Genomic DNA, 20,736 nt, shown 5'->3' on the forward strand with positions numbered 1-20,736 from the left:
TTCCTACTCATGAGCATTATGTTGGTTCCAATTTCTATAATAAGTATTCTTGTGTGCGTGAATTTCTCTTAGATCTCTGCCTATAGGTTTTGCTAAGTCACAGTGTTTGTGAATAGTCATCTGTGTATTTCGTCATGATTGTCAGTTTGTCGTGGAGTTTTTCCAAATTATTTAACTTACCATATTTTATGAATTCTAACATGCACTTTTTTCCACATTTTAAATTCTCTGAAATAGGAATGGTGTAGCATGGTTTTATTGTTGGCATTTTTTTCTTTCTAAATTATACATAAAATAGTGACTTGCCTTAAAATCAATGAGTGTCTTAAATTTGATAAGTATGATAATTTTCACTGAAACAACTCTTTTTACACATGTACTTTATCACCCCATACTTCATCAATTTATAAAATGTTAAAGTCTATAATTAAAATAACATGTACAATTGACAAAAATAAGCGTGGGGGAAGGGACAATGGACTCTTGGAGAGCACAGAATTGGTGGCAGAAGCAGAGACAAGTAGTAAAGGGGAGTGCGGCCAGGCAGTACTTATGGGCACCAGCCAGGATGCACTACGCAGAGAACGGAGAGTGTCCACCTGTGAGTCAGTTAATGGAGACTGGTGGGGAGAGCTTCCACGAAAACACTACACTGGGGCTTCCCCCCAACACAAAGCGGTGAACTATCTCTTTTCACGAGTTAGCCTGAGGAATTAGCAGGCCAGATGGAGTGGCAGGCAGCTCTTTTTGCAAAGGGACTTCTGGTCCTCCCCGGACTGTTGCAGTGAGTTCAGATCAGTAACAAATCCTCTCCCCAGCAAAACACTTCCACTTCTTAGTTCATTCCTTCGAAAACCAAGGAGAGTAATATGATAACTTCAAAGAAAGAACTACTACTGGAGCTTCAGCAAAAATTTATTTTTCTTCTTTAAAACAAGGTACTCAGAGGGGTTTTCATTGCCTTAGCTTCCCATTCTCAAATATCATGATCTTCAAAGAACTGGGGCAACTGGAGCAGGCTTCCAATTCTGTGTATCTGTGGTTCTGAGATGAGCATTTCAAACTTCCAATCTGAGGATTTGAACTTGTTTTGTAATTTCCAAATCAGAAAGGCAGCATCATGGTTAAGAATGTGCGCGCAGGAATGAGAGAGACCCCATTCGTATGGTTGGCACTACCCCTTGCACACTGGTCCTGGCTGTCCTCACTTTGTGCCAACGTCACAGTATTGTTGCAAGGATTAATCACCATCATTCTGTCAAGGTGTTTTGCATTGTGCCTGCATGCAGTAAGCACCTAATAAATGTCACCATCATTATCTTTATTCATTGTCTAAAGACAGCAGTGAGGTGGGGGCATTAGCCTCTCATACTCCAAAAAACAAATTTGCTTGTCACATTGATTAGGAGCAAAACAAGAAGGTCTGGGATACTGCCAACACTTTCCCCGCAGCTTTCAAGTTCTCTTTTCCTAGGACTAGAGGCAGAAAGAATAGGGGAAATGTCATTTGGCAAATAATCTTCCCTCCTCCAGTTTTGTTTTATTATTATTTTCCTTCAGGCATTACATCAAAAAATGGGGAAAATTATTTTACAAAACTTCTTAGCTCAAAAAATGAAAACCACATTTCTCTGCCTGTGGCCTTTGACTTCTCTGAGCAGATGGCTTTGGCAGAACTCCCTGCCTCCACACCAGGATCAGTGGGCTCTCCTCCTTCCATTGATCACTGTGACACACCAGCAACACACCAGCAGTGCTGAGAGCCAAGGCTGAGCAGGGAAGCCAGGGCTAATGTGCAAACACAGATTCATTCAAGCTGGAATGAAATATTGCAGTCGCTGGCCATTTTCAAATATGTGTTCTGAAAATTTAAATCAGAGGATTCAAGAAAGGCCATTGAAATGAATTATGAGCCAGTTAAGATGTAATCACTTTGCAGTTAAAAAAAACACATATATTTTATTATTCAACCCTTACAATGACACTATAATGGACCATTATTATAGTAACTCACTTAACAAATGAAGGAATTGAGGCTTAGAAAATTTGAACGAGTTGTCCAAAAATACAGAGCAATCAGGGTGCAGGGCTACTACTTGAAACAACTGTTACACAGTGTCTGGGCTTCCAAGAGCTTGGCACTTGTATTAGAAGGGATCTTAGTTATATCACTCCAAGTTCAGCTCCCGACTACTTCATTCTTAAAAATGCAGAAGATTAGTTATCCTATATGGAACTGCAAGGAAAGGAAGGAAGGAAGGAAGGGAGGGAGGAGGGAGGGAGGGAGGAAAAAAGGAAGGAAAAAAAGAGAAAAAGAAAAGAGAAGAAAATAAAAACAGTAGTCCTGCGGCATCTGATGTCTCCACTAAAGAAACAACTGTGTATTCCCTTAAACCATGAGAAAGGATCCAGCTCTTTATCATAAATTATCTAGAAGACATAGCATAGGCTTTTCATAGTACAACACACAGAAAACCTTCACTAAAATCCTCTTTAGATACCTCTTCTTCTCCCTGAAGATTTAAATTCAGACAACTGCTAAACAACTCCCATTCTTCTTTCCATAGAGTCCTGTGACAGCCACTTTACTCTCCCCTTTCTGTCCTGCAGTGGGTCCTCAGAAGTCTGGTCTCCCCACTGTGATTCTCCAGCCAGGAATTGGAGTGAACAAAATTCTCTATCATCTTACATGTAAGGCCCACTGCTACCTTAAAAAAGGGAGAATAAACAAGAGGAGCTTCATGAAAGAGTAAGTATAGTTGGTCTTGGAAAAAAAAAAAGGAATTATAAGTAGAATCTAGGAAAGGAGATAAGGCACCAGAAGAGACTGGGGTTGCAGGAAGACTCTTAGTCCCTAACTGAAATAAATGAGCTGAGATGAGGAACACAGAAGGGATGATCATGGATGTGTCCAGGAAGACATAAAATCATCTAGGAAGATGCATGGGAGGGAGTGGGAGAGGGAGGTTCCCTCCACCACCTACTTCTATATCTTACATTTACTCTAATCAGTGGATGGATGTTATGCCATGTTTGGTAAATGTATTTAAAGTTTAAAGAACATGGTACTAGATATGTGAGCACCCTGGAATGACCCTTTTTGGGAAGCATGGGAACCACAGGCTTTGGGGGGCTTATTGGGGAACCATGGCAATTGGGAAGCTCGGTAACACCTAGTATTCGGATGCCAAGTCAGAGGCCCACCCCGTTGTACCACGGCTATCTCTCACGTTAGCTGGGTGATTCTAACATCTCAATTGTTGATGACGTGAAAAATTCAAGGAGGTAAGCCACATACTTGTGGGTTCTTAAACATTTTGATAGTTTGGCTATTGTACAGGCTTTTATTAAACCCAGATCTGCAGGCACACATGCAAATAAATAGCTCTGAAAAGAATTTTTCTGAGCATCGAAAGATATGTGGCTTAGCACCTCCTGCCCCTTCATATCCTGGTTGAGGGAGAGGGAGGAGGGGAGGTGATTAGCCTTTCCCTGGTTCACTGAAGGTAATAACTCAGTGCCATTGGGCTCGTGTGCTGGGCGGTGGTATCCCTGCCCTGAGGCACTCTGATTACGTGATTTTGGAGAGTTTAGCACAGGAGAATCCCTGGTGCCTTCAGTGGTTTCCATGGGAATTCAATAGGTTTTCCACTTCTTGGTTTGATGAATTAGGGGTGGTGAAGTTCTATATTATAGCATAACCCCTCCATTTGCCAGATTTCGAACATCCATTGAGGGGTAAGACTTGATGAATACTTACTGAACGACTGACCGAGTGAATCGTGGATGAATGAGTGAATGGACTAATGCAGGGGGACCTGGGTTCCATTATGATTTCTGCAATGAGACGTTGATTGTGGTCGCAGACCTCACTGTTCCCCAAGGAGGAGTACGATCACTTCAGAGCCTTTGCAAGGTGAGCTCGGCCCAGGGTCCTTGACTAGAAGCTATAAATGAACTTCCCGTCCAGCCGTGATGGTGCTTCTCCTTTCGGTTGAGGCCACAGCACAATATGGCTTATAGGGGAGGGGCAGGATAAGCTCAGGGCATGGCCCACCTGGGGACACTTGGTGGAGACCTTCTGTCCAGAGCCACAGCTTGCTGGAAAGGGCTACACGGAGGAGCACGTCTTCCTGTGAATGGAAGGGTTTGGCCCTACCACTGGGATCCTGCCGTGTACTCAAGGGTTTAGCAACAAATGCTCCTGAACAGCTGGAGCTGTTCGAGATGTTCTGAGTCTATCTGTGACCAAATTGCGAATCTGACACTTGGATTTGTTAAGGAATAACATATGCCTTTTAAATAATTAATAAAGAATACTATGTTAGAAAAATCCACCCCTATTAAATAAAAGGCCCAGCTGACAACAGCTGAAACGACTTGGATAAGCATTTTGAATACTCATTTCTTTCCCCTGTTGATCTGCTACATTACAACTCTCACCAAAGTTCTTTATGTGCACAGATCTCTCTCTGAGCTCTTTGTTTTTTCTCTTTGATGATATTTTGGGGTCAGTACCACACTGCCTTAATTATTACGGGATTAATATTGGGTTAGATGTTTGCTCTCTCTGCTCTTCTTTTGAAGTATCTTGTTTACTCTTGGAAATTTATTCCAAACGCATCTCAGGATCAGCTTATCAAGTTTTAAGAAAAACCCTGTTGGGGTTTAGATTGGAATTACACTGAATCAATAGATTGACTTTTAGACAATTGACATCTCAACGGTTTGCTTTGTTTCTATGATCACAGTATATTTCTCCATTTAGTTGGGCCATCTTTAACATCTCTTATGCCACTTAAATCTTCCTATAGAAGCTTACATGCTTCTTGTTAGAATTATTATTAAGTTCTGACACTCTCTACCATTTTCAATGTCAGTGTCTTTTAAATTAGACTTTCTATTGTTTGTTGGTGGTCAATAGATATTTAAACTTTAAATAGAAAATAATAAATAATATAAATGAATAAGTAAATTCTGTGTATCTTTTCTAATAATTTAGGTTTTTGCATATAAAGAATCACATCACCTGGAATTAATGACTGGTTTATTTTCTCCTTGCTAATCTGTCTGCACTGAATTGATCATTTTCCTGCCCTTATTGCACTGTTGTAGAAATCCAATACAATGCTGAGTAGAAGTAGGAATAATGGTAATATTTCTAATGTTTCTTCATTAGTATAGGATTTGCTGTAGTATTTTTACAGATACCTTTTATTAGATTATAAAAGTGCCTTTATACTGGTAGTTTACTAAAAGTTTATAATCATGAACATATATTGAATGTTATCTCAGGGTTTTTCTCAATCTATTGAAATAACTATATATTTTAAAAAACTATTAATATGGTAAACAAGGTATTTTATACACAAGTCGTTTAAAGCCAGGTTTATTATGGTGGTTGTCTTTTTACATGGTATGATTCAATTTGCTAATATTTTATTTAAAGTTCTTTAATCTATACTAATGTTAAATGGTAAAGCAATGTTATATATTTATTTCTTCAAAATGTCAGTGTTTGGTTTTAAAATGAGCTGATATGAATATTTTTTCTTCCCATTTGTTGGAATAGTGATAAAAGATGGAGATGATTTGTACCTGAAAAACTTGGTAGATCTTACTGGTAAAACTATTTAAGCTTATGTTTCTTTTCTTCTTCAGAAGATTTATAACTGTTGTTCAATTTTGTTATTCTTTATTTCTCCTAGTGTTCATTTTGCTAAGTTATTTTTTCATGATTTTTTTCCATTTTTCTCTGTTTTTAAACTTGTTGGCATCTGTCATATTTTCAATCTCTGTTTAAAATGATTTATATCTTCTTTTATGTTCAGAATATTATTTATTTTAGTTTTCTTTTTTTTCCTTAATCTCACTAGAGATATTTGTTTAGTTTTTTTTTTTTGTTTGTTTGTTTGCTTTGTTTTACCTAAGAAACAACTCTTGGCTACATTCATCTTCTCTATCATACTTTTTTTGAGATCATTCTGTTGTCCTTTTCCTAATTTTGTAATTTTCAGCCTTCAATTCTTAGCCTTTCTCTTTTTCTTTTATAAGTATTTAAGGGTACAAATTTTCCTCATAGCACTACTCTAAATGCTGATGGTATTATTGTTATTATTGTCTAATTCTATGGATTTTAAATTTCCATTATAATTTATTACTTAAGTCATAAGCTATTAGTAGTGTTTTTTAAATTCCCAAATATGCGAGTCTTTAAGTTTAGATATTTGCTCAACTTATTACAATGAACAAATACGAACTGTATAATACATATATCCTGAAATTTATTGATACTCTCTTTATGACCTAGTGCCTGATCAAATTTTGTAACGTTCCTTGTGTGCTTGAGAATAATCTATATTCTCTAAGTGTTGGATACAAATTTAATAGAGTTGTTTACATTTCCAATATCCTTGCTAATTTTTGTCTTCCTGACATATCTATAATCAAGAGAAGTATTTTCAAGTTCCTAATACATTGATGATTTTAAGATCTCCCTGGAATTCTACCAAATTGGCTTTGCATATTCTGAGAATATTATACTAGGTGTAGACACCTTTAAAATTCTTATATCAACTTGAGTCTTGAATATTTTATCACCATGTAGGGACTCTCTGGATACCTAATAATTATTTATTACCTAAAGCCCACTTTTTGCAGAAGCTTTCTTTTGGTTAGAATTTTCCTGACATACCTCTAACATCCATTGGGCAGAGTCCAGAAAATGGATGTCTAACCCAGAAAGTAAAAATTTACTTACGTGCTTCTGAGGATAGAATTTTAATACAAAGAACTGGCTACAAATATGGTGGAGGAAATAGAGTAGCCACAGAAGAAAAGTGAGTTAACCCCAATATTAGCAACTGCATGAGGCCATTTCCAGTCATAAAGCTGGAGAACCAAATGCAAAATGGGCAGAGCCCACAGTGCCTGTGTTGCTGGCACCACTGCTGTGGGAACCAGCGTGAGCAGGAAGCAGGCGTCGTCTGCACTCCCTGACTTTTTCTGCTGCTGCCACTGCTGGTGCATTGTTTCCGTGATTTCCTTTTTATATAGTTTTATTCTACCCTCTGCATTCCTTAAAATTATATTTTGTATTTAATTATTTTTCACTTTATTAAAAGGCATGATGCTGTATATAATCTCTCCCGGTTTATTTTCACATTTAATTGTCTATAGCTAAAGTTTATTTATATTGTAGCATGCATGTCTCTTTAGTTTGTTTATGTTTCATTGTGTAAGCACACCAGCACTTATTCATGTACTCTCCTATTGATAAGCATTTGGATTGTTTTCAGAATTTCTGTGAGTAGTACTGCTATGAACGTCTTGTGTGAAAGTTTTAAGAATATATAAACAAGTAAAATTGTGGATATAAGGTAGATGCATATTCAACTTTATTGGTTAAGGAAGAATTGTTTTCCAAAGTGGTTTCACCAGTTTACAAGCCATCGTGATTCCATAGGTAGATGGTTAGACAGATAGATAGATACTATTTGACGGTGCTCTAAATATTATTAATAAGGTAAAACCATAAGTTTTAAAACACAAAGAGTAGGTGCATATAGCCTTGCCTAAGATTGCAACCACACTTGCTGCATAGGAAATTTTGGCCCTTCCTTCTCCAAAACGAGAGTGGAAATTCTGAAGCTGGAACAATTGCTTTTATGTGGTAGGACATTCAGGTCAACTGCTTAATGATTCTTTAAAAAAATTATGTTTATTAAGGTATAACTTACATACATGAAAAATCAGTCTTTTTAGGTATAGTTCTATGAGTTTTGACAAATATTTACAGTTGAGTAATCACTACCACAAAGTATAGAACAGTTCATCATTCCAAAAAGTTTCCTTGTGCCTCTTTGTAATTAACCCCACCCCCCCGTCCATAGTCCCTGGCAACCATTAATCTGATTTTAATCCCTATAGTTTTAACTTTTCCAGAAAGTCAGAAAGAAATCATGTAGTATAAAGCCTTTGTATCTAGCTTCTTCCAGTTATTATTCAAGATAATGTTTTTGAGACACATCTATGTTGTTGTATGTGTCAATAGTTCATTTTACTGTTGAGAAGTATTCTGTATATGAACGAACCACAATTCATTTTTCCATTCACCTGTAGAAAGACATTAGCATGTTGTTTACAGCTTTTAGTGATTGTGAATTAAGCTGCAATGCACGTTTGCATACAGGTCTTTGAGTGAGATTTGTTTTCATTTATCTTGGGTAAATGTCAAAGTGTGGAATTGCTGGATTTTATGGTAAATCTCTATTTAACTTTATAAAAAACTTCCAAACTGTTTTCTAATATAATTTTATAATTTTGTACTCTACCCAAAATACATGAACATTCCAGTTGTTCTGTATCTTTTCTGTCAGTCTTTCTAATTTTTGTTACTCAGGTAGGTATGTAAAGATATCTTATTATGCTTTCATTTTCATTTCCCTAATGTCTAATGATGTTGAGCATCTCATCAGATGCTTACTTGCCATGTATATCTCTTCTTTAGAGAAGTGCCTGTATAAATCTCTTCATTTTTTAATTGAACTGTTTGTCTTCTTACTGAATTTTAAGAGTTTTTTTTTTGTATAGTCTAGCTACAAGTCCTTTATCATGTTTGCTTTGCAAATATTTTCTGCTAGTCTGTGGCTTGTCTTTTCATTTTCTTAACAATGTTTTTTAATGAGCCAAGTTGGAAGATACATTACCTAGTTTCAAGACTTACTGTAAAGCTCAAGTAATCAAGACAATGTAGAATTGGTATAAGAAGAACACATAGATTGATAAAACAGGATAGAGTGTCAATTGATTTTCAACCAAAAATTCAGAGTAATTAATTGAGAAATGATAGTATTTTCAACAAATGATGCTAGAATAAAAGGCCAGCTTTGTGAAAAAAACAAATGAAACGAAACAAAGCCTTTAATTCATCCCTTGCACCACACATAGAAATCAATTTGAAATGGACCATAGACCTAAAGATAAGACCTAAAACGTAAAATTCTAGAAATAAAACATAGGAGAACATTTTTGTTATTTTGAGTTAGGCAAAGATTCCTTAGCTAGAACACAGAAGTACAAACTATAAAAGAAAAAATAAATTGGGCTTAAAATTCAAATTTTCCATTCAATGACTTTAACCTTCAAAGTACCATATGAAATAGAGAGGATAAATATTATCATCTCTTTTTTACAGATGAAGAAATTGAAATACAGAGAAGTTTAGATCACAAAGCTGGGAAGTGGTGAAGAAAGTGATCAGATATGGGTGTTGGCTCCACGGGCAGGCTTTTGCCTCTCCATAAAGGCAGAAATCTACCTACCTGTATTCAGTCCAAATTCAAACATAAGTAAATTTTATTAACTGTGCCACGACTCTGTCAAAGATAATTGAAAACTGGATTTGTGTTTATACATATAGGAGCCTTATCTATTGTGTATATATTGACAGATATCTGTGCAGTTATTTAATCTCACGGGCTTTTGGCTTGACTCGTGGGAGGTCACCCCAAAATGGACTTTTCCCAATGAATCTCCAAATTGATCTGATGGGAAACAACAATTGTCAGCTAGTCTGTGTCTTCCAGGGAGTACAAAACCTGACATCAGCAAGGGCTTGGCATTGCCCACTTTGCCATAGGGTTTTGGTGACCACACTGACAAGAACTCAACACCCACAATTCACCCGAGTTGTATACTCTCAGATATCGATACGCAAGATGACTTATGTTACATGGACCTACATCCCCTATGACTTTCTCTCTTCCCTGATGCCTGGTGTTCTGCTTGATTCTGAAAGCAGTATCTGAAAAAATTCCACCAACAGAGATCACCACGAAGTGGACTGGAAACCATGCCAAAGCTCAATATGGAGGCTTTTATCAAATTGTCCACTGAAAACTGAGTTGGAAGGGCAGGGAGAGGGTGGTGGTATGCTGAATCCAGCGTGGAAGCTCTCAGGGAGTTGAGAACAAGGGTAGAAATCAACACAAGAAATCATCTATCATTTGCAAGAAGATTGGATCTCTTCCATGCATTCTTTCCTTTTTCTTTTTATTTCTTTTTTAAAAAAAAATAGATATACGGTTTTTGAAGTGGAATACTCAATGTAGACTTAGAGTCAAATAGCTGATGGCTGATAAAAAAAAAAAGCTTACCTTTCTCTAATGCAAATACATATCAAACAATTACCCTTTCTTACCATTCCATGCCAAAATTTCTGTTTAAGTTCTATGATTAAAAAAGAAAGTATTATATACAGTCTACCAAGGGATAGATTCCTGAATTTAGTTGTCATATTAAAGTGACAGAGATTAAAGCAGACTTTCAATTCTAAATTCTGTTTGGTACTGTGTCCAGCACAAAAGTATCTTCTCTATTGCAAAAATCAAATCAAATCAACCAAACAAGAGCACTTATCCTCAACATGGTTTGGTTTGAATCAGGCATCTGCCCCTGGATCAGTCGGGTAGAGGAGAAGAGCTGGATCACATTCACGGGACAAGGTCCCAGCGTGTCATGATGCTCTTTAGACAAGGAGAACTCATTGCCTTCCAAGCTGTCACTTTGTTAGTTATTTACTATGTCTCATTGTCCACCCCTAACCTGTACCTTCAGCTTCTACTATACTAAACTTCTTTTGAATCCTGGCTATGTCTTATTCTTTTGCATCATCTCTTGAATATACTCTTTACCCTAAATGAATCTGCCTGGGAGACGCCAGTTCCTCTTTTTAGAGATAGCTTAACATCATCTTCTCTAAAGAGACTTCCCAGATTCTCTCCATCATACTGTCATCTAGGACTGAACCAAGTTCTTCTCCCTGAGCATCCTGAGTGGCATTTGCTTGCTTTTCTTGTGGTGTTGCATTACACAGTATTGCAATAGCTGGGCCTCTGCTCTGTTCATTCATGCCTTTCCAACTCCTTGGAAATCATTAGGCAAAAGCGAATTTTTTTTTTTAGAGTGAATAATGAAATCAATCAACCAATTAATTACTTATTTTAGACTTGGCATCAAAGTTTACTTGTTCCTTGTTTATGCCCCAATCCTAGTACTCTAAGTGGAATTTGTGTTACTTTGTAATTTACATGATTTTTCTTTCAGTTGACACAATGTGACACAAATGTTGCTATGTATTTAAAGTATTTAACTAAGGACAAAAGTAAAATCAGAAATATTTTCAAAGAAAGAGGTCATTTTAGTAGCCCAAACTTTTATAGTGCATTCTACATCCCAGGAATGGTCCTAAGAGTACTACCTGTATTAAATCATTAAATCCTTATATGAACCCTATGGTGTGGGGTTATTATTGTCTCAACTTTAGAGATGAGGAATCTGAGCTACAGAGAGGTTAAGTAACTTGCTAGGAAGTGGTAGCATTAGGATCAGATGTGCACAATCTTGTTTCTGGTGCTGTGCTCTTAACCAGGAAGGTTGTCAGCCTCTGTCAGAGATATCAAGAGCCTCAGGTAACATAGTTTATGTGTTTAAGCATTGCACTTAGCTCATATTTCTTAGAATCCCCATGGAATAAAGTCAAACATATAAAGGAAGGATTGGAGCTGGATTCCTGGGTATATAACCTGTGCAGTTGTATAAGGCTCTGAGCTCAGGAATTGGAATGCTCTGCTGTTGCCATCTTGAAATTTTAAATAATTTTTTAATGAAGGGGTCTTGTGATTTTATTTTGCACTAGATCCTGAAAATTAAGTTGGAAATGTTAAAAAATTTCCAAAGAAGCACTTGTGAAATATATGAGTATTTATTTTATGAACTGTGTGTAATAATGACTAAACATTTTTTCCAGAGAATGAAAAAGTGAACTCTTTCAAATAATTTTAATCATTTTAGACATCCAAATTGTAATACTGGGTAAGATAATCAAGATAACTCCCTTTCGAATGTGAGCATCCCTTGGGACTAATTTCCTAAAAACATGTTTTCCAAAAGATGTCTAAAAGAATAATCAGCCTTTCCTTTTCTGGCCATACCGTTAGAGGGCAGAGGGGACAGATACAGGGTCCAGGGAATGCAAATGAGCAGCATGGGGGTAGATGTGGGAAAGTATGAGAGATAAGGCTGAAAAGGAAAGCCAAACAGGGCAGTGAGGGGAGCTTGGGTTGATGAGGTCCTTGAAAGGGGTATTGGAGAAAATGACTGGGGATTCCTAAAGACACTGTAGTGAAAGATAAGTTGCATCTATGACTGATTGGCTATGAGTCAGAGGGACAGTTGGATAACTCTGGGATCTCGGACTGAAGCAACGTGGAAATGTGACGGTACCTTGAAAAGTGATGGAATAATTCTATTATAGTCAACCTTGTATGTCTTTCCTCTTTTGTCAAATTGTAAGTCCCCTGAAGGCAGGTTCTGTTTCATCTGTGCAGTTCCCACATGCTTAACATGGTGCACCAAACAGAGTATAAATGAATCATGCCTTGTCATAGTTCACAAAGTGTGGTGATGGCCTCTTCAGTTAGGCTGTGAACAACTATGATCAATGACATCAGTGAGACCTGAGAAACATTGTGTGGATACAATAGTATGGACCATATGGATAAATCAAAACTATGTTTGAGACTCTTTCATCTCATGGAAATCCTGTTTGTTTCATTGCATAAAGGTCTTTTACTACTGAATAAGAAACAGTTCAAATGTAAGTAGGCTGACGGAGGTATCCAAAAAGGTAAGACACAGGAAAAGACTAAACTTTTCAAAAGAATTATTGAATCACTGCTCCTTCATTTCCCTCTGGTGCTGTTCTTACAAATCCAGATTAGAGATTTTACCCACCACAATGAATTTCTCATGTTTTTTTTGCTATTTACAGCAATGTTTTGGAACACCAAGTATACATAAGTTAATCGTAATCCTAATTCCGCAGCATGTATGCCAGTTATTAAGACATTGTCTCTCTCTTCTGAACCTACCTCCCTATACTTGGCTTTGTCATGATGAGGCTGGACTCTGAAACTCCATTTCTTTGGGTCAGCCCCTCCCTGTTAAACTCTGCCACTAGATGGAGCTAGAGGAAGACCCCCCCCCCCCCCCAACAAGGCTAGAAGAGAAGGGACTTTTTCCTTTTTGTTTCCTTTCCTTTAAAGGTCACCCCAGCCTCACTTCTGGTAAACAGCAAGAATATATTCCAAATTAAAAATTTGATGGACATATATGGAACACTGTACTCAGTAATTATAGAACAAACATTCTGCTCAAGAACACATGGTATGTATATAAATATATATATATATATTTTTTAATTGACCAAGTATCAAGCTTTAGAGCAAGTTCCAACAAATTCCAAAGAATCTGTAACATGCAGAAAAAATTTTCCTCACCATGATGTAAGGTAACTAAAACCAGCTTCATATATTTTGGAATAATAATAATAAAGAAATGACCCAAATTAAAACAAATAAACAAACAAAAACCACTCCTCTGACTACCTCATGCACCAAAGGAGACATGGAAAAATTTTTTAAATGCTTAAAATTTAGTAAAAATGAAAATACAACCTAACTGAACTTATAGTATTTAGCTAAAACATTGCTTTTTTATTTATATTAGAAAGGGAAAAAAGCTTACATTATTGAGCTAAGTTAAAAGAAAAAGAAGTTAGCACAAGATTAGCAGAATAAACCAAAAGATGACAGAAGAAAGGAAATAATAAAGTAAGAGCAGATATTAATGACAGAGAAAGCAAATATACAATAGAGATCATTAGTCAGGTCAAAGTTGTTTTTTCTTGAAAGAAACCAATGAAATGAGCAAACTTCTGGTGTGACTGATTAATATGACATAAGGAAGAGAGAATGAAAAGACACAAATGAAAACTATTTAGAATAAAAAGAGGGGCATTAGAGATTGAAAAGATAAGACACTGTTATGTACTTCATGTCTTTTTTTAGTGTAAACATCTTAACTTGCCATCAGTGGAGTCCCCTATCACTCAATCTACTTCACTTAATATGCAATTTTTGAACACCTCCTCTCTCCAAGGCACTCTTCTATACTCTGGGGATTCAGTGGTAAAAAAGTCAGATAAGTCCCTATTCTTATGGACTGTATATGTCAATAGCAGGAGGAGACAGAAAAATAAGATTCTTTTGGAAAGTGGTGGGACTGTGACATCAAACAGAGTGATGGCATTGTAGGAGTGGTAGACCAGCTTCAAACTGGGTAGTCAGCAAAGCCCCTTACTGGTGGAGATATGTGCTAGGGTATAATGGGTGAAAACAAGCCAGCTGTGAAAATATCTGAGGGAAGAATATTCCACACCAGTGCTGTCCAACAGAACGTTCTGATGATAGAAATAGTCTGTATCTGTGCTGTCCAATATGGTAGCCACGAACCACGTGTGGCTGTTGAGTGTGACTAAAGACCTGAATATTTAACTTAATTTAAAATTTAATTAATTTTAATTAAAATAGTTGTGTGTATGCTGATAAGTACAAAAACATCTAAATTTAAAAAATCAAATTCATAGAGAAGCATGTTTACTAAGCCACTCATGAATACAATAAAAAGGTTTAAATTAAATGTTTACTTAAAAATCTTCTCATGAAGAAAAGAGGAAAGTAAATTTTAATTCCAATCTTACACAGAATGTTCCAGAAAAGTAAATAAAGAGGAAATACTTCTCAAATTTCCTTGATAACAAAGCTGGACACATGAAACATATAAGGTGAAGGGATTTTACAGACCAATTTCCCTTGTGAACATAAAAACAAAAGTCTTAGATATAATATTAGCAAAATATATCTGGTTTTATATATTTGACTTTGATAGCACCAGGCAAATATTTTGCATAATTATAAAAAAGAATTATATTTGGCCAAAGGCAATGAACATAATATGATTTGAATTTTCCAATTAATGCTGTGTGGAGAATAGTTTTGAAAGGACCAGAATGAAATCAGAGGAGCTGATGAAAGACAGCGGTGAAACTGAGTTCCTGTCTGGATATGTTGTGTTTGAGGGGCCTGAGAGACACCACTTGGGAGAAGTCAAATGAGCAGGGGGTACTGAGTCAGGTCTGAGTGCGGGCACAGTCCCATGGAGATCTACACTGGATGCGGTGGGTCTGTGGGAGAGGAGCTGCAGGAAAACACTGCCTCCCTGCTGTGGGTTATGTCCAGTGCTCTTCCAGAACCCAGGACTGACAGACCAGGAGGGTGGAAGAAACACAGTAATTAGGGCAACACAAAGTCCTATATGCCTTTCTCAACTTTGGCAGATCTGGTGGAAGGCATTTCCGGCTTGTCACAGTTTATATTTTCTTTCTCTCCCCAGCAGAACATAGTTAGGAAAGAGCACCACATGTTTGAACTGGATGTAAATCAGAAGGAAGGTGGTTCACAGGAGATTTCGGTCCAAATAATAGGTCAGACCTTTTCAAGCTCCATAAAAAAGAGTCATAAAGATCAGTATCTAAAAAAACCTGAATTCCATTATCCACTAAAGGAAATTTGAAATCACCCAGGGCCCCTGTACGCTTCATTTTATTGGGGGACAGGTGGGAAGAGAAGTGGATCATATCTCATTCCTTCAGTAGGTTTTAGAATCCAAGAATCATAGGATCTCATAGCTAAAGGGTATGTTTGAGGTCAATTTACCTGACCTCCCTTCAAAAACTTGAAATAAATCTTCACCAGCAACACTGCAAGAAAGAATTCCTTCATTGCCCCTAGGACAAGCTAATGTTCTGGGACCACTTTGGAGACATGGAAGAAGTGGAATGGTCCCTCAGAGTAGCAGTGGGAATAATGCACTGCATGCATGCCAATGAGGAAAAAATGATCTCAGCAATAACGCCCTTCCAGTGTAAGCTGGGTTACGTGTGGGTTTGGCAAAGAAAATAAAAGACTGCAAATTAAGAAAAAGGAGTCTAAAGCAGAAAAACAGAAATTGAAGGGTGGTTATCATCATACTTTACCCCTTCTATCTACATCAGTAAGAGGAACCTCTGCAGATAGCACATCATATACATTAACAAAAACCTATTGTTGAATACTTGCACATTTAAACCTCTACAAATCATCATTAAACCCATATTGTGTCTGATACCCAGAAGAGGTAAATGACTTGTCCAAGTTCACACCTTTAGTAGGCAGAAGAGTGTAGAAGCCAAACACAGTGTTCCTTGTGGCATATTTTCTTCCAGAAGAGGAGCCCACTTATTATTGAGAATACACTTTAAATTTATTTTTATTGTGGTAAAATATATATAACCTAAAATTTGCCATTTTAACCACTTTTAATTATATAATTCAGAGGTTTTAATTACATTCACAGTGTTTTACAACTAGCACCACTACATATTCCCCCAATTGTTTATCACCCCAAACCCAAAAGTCTGTAACTATTAAGCAGTAATTCCCCCCTCCCCTCCTCTACTTAGCCCATGATAACCTCTAATCTACTTTCTGTCTGTATAAATTTGCTTATTTCATATGGAGGGAATCATACAATATTTGTCCTTTAAATCTGGCTTATTTCAATTGGCATCACGTTTCAAAGTTCATCCATATATCACATGTATCAGAACTTCATTCAGTTTTTATGGCTGAATAATATTCCATTGCACATATATATCACATTATATTTATTGATTTATCTCTTAATGGCCCCTTGGGTTGCTTCCACCTTTTGGATATTGCAAATAATGCTGTAGTAAATATTGGTGTACAAGCATCTGTTTGAGTCCTGTTTCAGTTCTTTTGGGTATATTCCTAGAAGTGAATTTTCTTGTTCATAGAGAAATTCTGTTTATTTTTTTGAAGAACCACTAAACTGTTTTCCATGGTGGCTGCGCCGTTTTACAGTCCCACCAGCAGTGTATAGGTGTTACAATTTCTCCAAATCCACTTGTTATTTTCTGGGCTTTTTTTAAATAGCCATTTTACTAGGTGTGATGAGGCATTTCATTGTGGTTTTGATTTGCACTTCCCTGGACCAATGGCACTGAGCATCTTTTCATGTGCTTGTTGGCCATTTGTATATCTTCTTTGGAGAAATATCTATTAATGTCATCTGCCCACTTTAAAATTGGGTTTTTTTTCTATTTGTTGTTGAGTTGTAGGAGTTCTTCAGATATTTTGGATATTAACCACTTATCAGAGGTATGATTATAAATATTTTTCTTATTCCATGGGTTTCCTTTTCACTCTGTTGATAGTGTCCTTTGATGCACAGAAGTTTTTACTTTTGAAGAAGTCCAGCTTTCTTTTCTTGCCTGTGTTTTTGTTGTCATATCCAAGAAATCATTGTTAAATCCAAAGTCATAAATTGTTTTCCCTATGTTCTCTAAAAGTGTTACAGTTTTAGCTCTTATGTTTAGGTCTTTTATCCATTTTGAGTTAATTGTTTATATGGTATAAGGTAAGAATCCAACTCTATTTTTGTATATGTATATATTCAGTTTTCCCAGCACCATTGGTTGAAAAGACTGTCCTTTCTCCATTGTATGGGCTCGGCATCCTTGTTGAAAAGTACTTAACCATGTGTGTAAGGATTTATTTCTATGCTATCTAATCTATTGGTTTATATATCTGTCTTTATGCCATTACCATATTGTCTTGATTACCCTAACTTGTACTACATTTGGAAATTAGGAAGTGTGAGACCTTCAAATTTGTTCTTCTTTTTCAAGATTGTGTTGGCTATTCAGGGTCCCTTGAGATTTCATATGAATTATAGGGTGGATTTTTCTATTTAAGTAAAAACATTATTGGGGTTTTGATAGAGATTGCATTGAATCTGTAGATCACTTTATGTATCATTGATGTATCAATAATGCCAGGTTTTCCAATCCATAAACATAGGATATCATTCTATTTATTTGTGTCATGGATAATTATCCACAGAATAATATTAACAGTGAGGATGAATATTAATGAGAAAAAAATCACAGAATTACAAGATGACCCAGTGGCACAACTAGGAATAGATTATCAAAAATGAGATAGTCACACTTCATAAGAGAATAAATAGGGGAATTCCTGGAAAAGACCTGTGTATACTCACAAAAGTTACTTTTTAAATTATTAATAAAACTGACAGCCTCTCAAAAATGAAAGATTAAATATAGTGTGTACAAACATTTTATTTGTAATAGATTTTTCCTGAATTTGTATGTAAAAACTATGATTTTGACCTTTTATTTCTTCATCTATACAGTAGGGGAGTGTTGGAAAAAGCTAATCATACCAGATAATCTCTTTCTTCCTTTTCTCTCTAAGTTGATTATTCTACTTCCTTCCAACTCTAAACTCCACTTCCGACCATTCCCTGCCAGTTTTTTCCAAAGAAGCTTTAAATTTCCAAATTCAAATACACAGGGATGAGGAGGTCTTAACAATTTGTTGCCAATTTCTGAGATAAAAGGAAAAAGCTATGTCCTAATTATCATCTCTCATTCTTCCCACATTTCTAATGACCAACCCTTCCTCCTTGGACAGTATCTGAGGGCACCTCTCTTTAACACACTTTTCTAGAGGGACCTGGTGTCTTTCCACAGTCAACTGAGGACAAAACTTAGCCAGGCAATGGAGTATATGACTCAATGCAGATGGAGGCAAGGCTGACAGTTCAGGACCAGTCCACTGTCACTGAGTCACAGATGGCCAGAACTGAAGGAAAGGAGCAGCTGTGTTATGAGGTGAGCAGAAACAAGTAAGCATTCCAGCACATCCATGCATGGTGCATGTGCACATCTGCTACTGATTCCCTCATTTCCTTTTCCAGGGAGAGGTGTGTGTGTGTGTGTGTGTGCATGTGTGTGTGTGTGTGTGTAAGAGCAATCTAAGCAGGTGAGAACTTCCAGCAAGCAGACCACAGAGGAGAGATGTGGGGTAACAGGGAAAGGCATAGTGGTGCAAGTTAAGCGGAGGCTGCTAGTAAAAATGCTCTCCCACAACCGCTGCTGGAGGAGGAGGGCAGCTCATGCCTTTTCTTTTTACCTTTCACAAGCAATAAGTGTTTACTTTTTAAAAGAGTTTGAGGGGTTGAACTTCCAGCCCTAATGTGTGCAGATAGGTGAATCTGCCTCAATTCAGAGCTCAATTACCCCCTCTTGAGATTCTCAGATTTTGCCTCTTCCTCACGGTCCTTTTTGAGGACCTAATATCTATAGTATTTCATCTCTGATTTGTTCTTGGCCAAGCCTCATTCCCCTCTTGCCATGCGCTTCTTGAGTCTGTATACACGGTCACCTCCCTCACTTCCCGTCTTCTCTCCCTCTCACCCTTTGTCCAGCCTCTCCCCCCAGGTCCCCCTAACTATTGGCTAGTCCACAGGTCACTATCCAGCATCTCCTGAGACCCCTGCTTACTCTCCTCTCACTCACCCTCACCATTCTCATGGCTGTCTCAGGGTTTTGTGTTCAGGGCTCAGCTGAAGGTACACTTTGGGCTTAAGGGAGAGGAGGATGCTGTGCCACTGGTTGTGGTCCAGTTTTTCAGACAATCCTGTGCGGGAGTTTATCGGCTTACATGTTACTAACTGTACAGCCTTCAGTGTGTATTGCTCTCTAGAATTTCTCAGAGAGGCATTGTGTGCTTTGGGACAGCGTCTGAGCATTCCTGGGTTTCGTTATAAGAAAATAGGAAATATCAAAATCATCAAAATATCACCTGATTCCTAACGGGAATAGCATCTATTTGAGGGAGGTCATCTTTTATTGAGTGTGAAAGGAAGAAGCAAGGAGAGGCTGGCACTGAGTAAAAGCCACGCTATCCCAGGCTGACCCTGTTTTTTTTACTCCGTCAATGCTCACCATGAGTTCTATACCATTGCCTTTGAACTTTCCATACACCTATGAATCTTGGCCCTTACTAGATTATAATCATAATATGTATCATTATTATATGAATAATATAATAATATAATATATAATATAATAAGTATTGTTATATATAATAATAATATTATATATAATAATAATATAATAAGTCTATATAATAATATAATAAGTATTATTCCTAATGTCAGAAAACATAGGACTGATTGATGACCTGGCCACGTAACATTCATGTTAACTGTGGACACGTCACTTCCAGTCTGTTGGCCTCATTTTCCACTCCTGCAAAAATGTGAATATTAGATAGAGCCTGGGTGTTCCTGAGTGTTCCTTTAATATGTATCTTCTATGAATCGAAGTTCTAGGAGGTAACCTAGAAAGCATCTTTTTCTTTTGAACATATTCCCATAGTTTGATGGCGCTGACACAGGATATGCCTGCTATTTTGCTAAAGAAATGACAACTTTAAGCAAGTAACACGTTCATAAATCTGTACTGAAGATGCAATAAATCATAGTCCTGGGAAGAAGTAACCCATTATTCTCAGAGTTCCCAGGGCCGAAAGGAAGGGCACACAACCAACTGCTCCCCCCATCTATACACAGAGGCTCTGTCTTCACCCCACAAACAAAGCTGAAATGCCCCATAAAGATGGTCACCCAGGCACATCCAGCCTTACCTCTGACTTCATGCCCAAGGAAAGTCAAAAAAGAGGAAAATAGGGTAAGTAGTAAAGAAGGGTAAGTAGTAAAAATATACATTTATAAATATTGTTTAAATTTTTGTGAAAATATTCAATATATTTTATAATCAGCTAAATATATATATATATATATATATGAATAAAATGAGAGAGTCAAATGGATCTCCATCCCTCCCTCTTTCCTTCTCTCAAGACTTCTCTCCCTCTCTCCCTCCTTTCTTCTTTCTTTCTC

Source organism: Grampus griseus (genome assembly GCF_964374135.1).
Source record: "Grampus griseus genome assembly, chromosome: 16".
In the NCBI taxonomy this organism is placed as follows: Eukaryota; Metazoa; Chordata; class Mammalia; order Artiodactyla; family Delphinidae; genus Grampus; species Grampus griseus.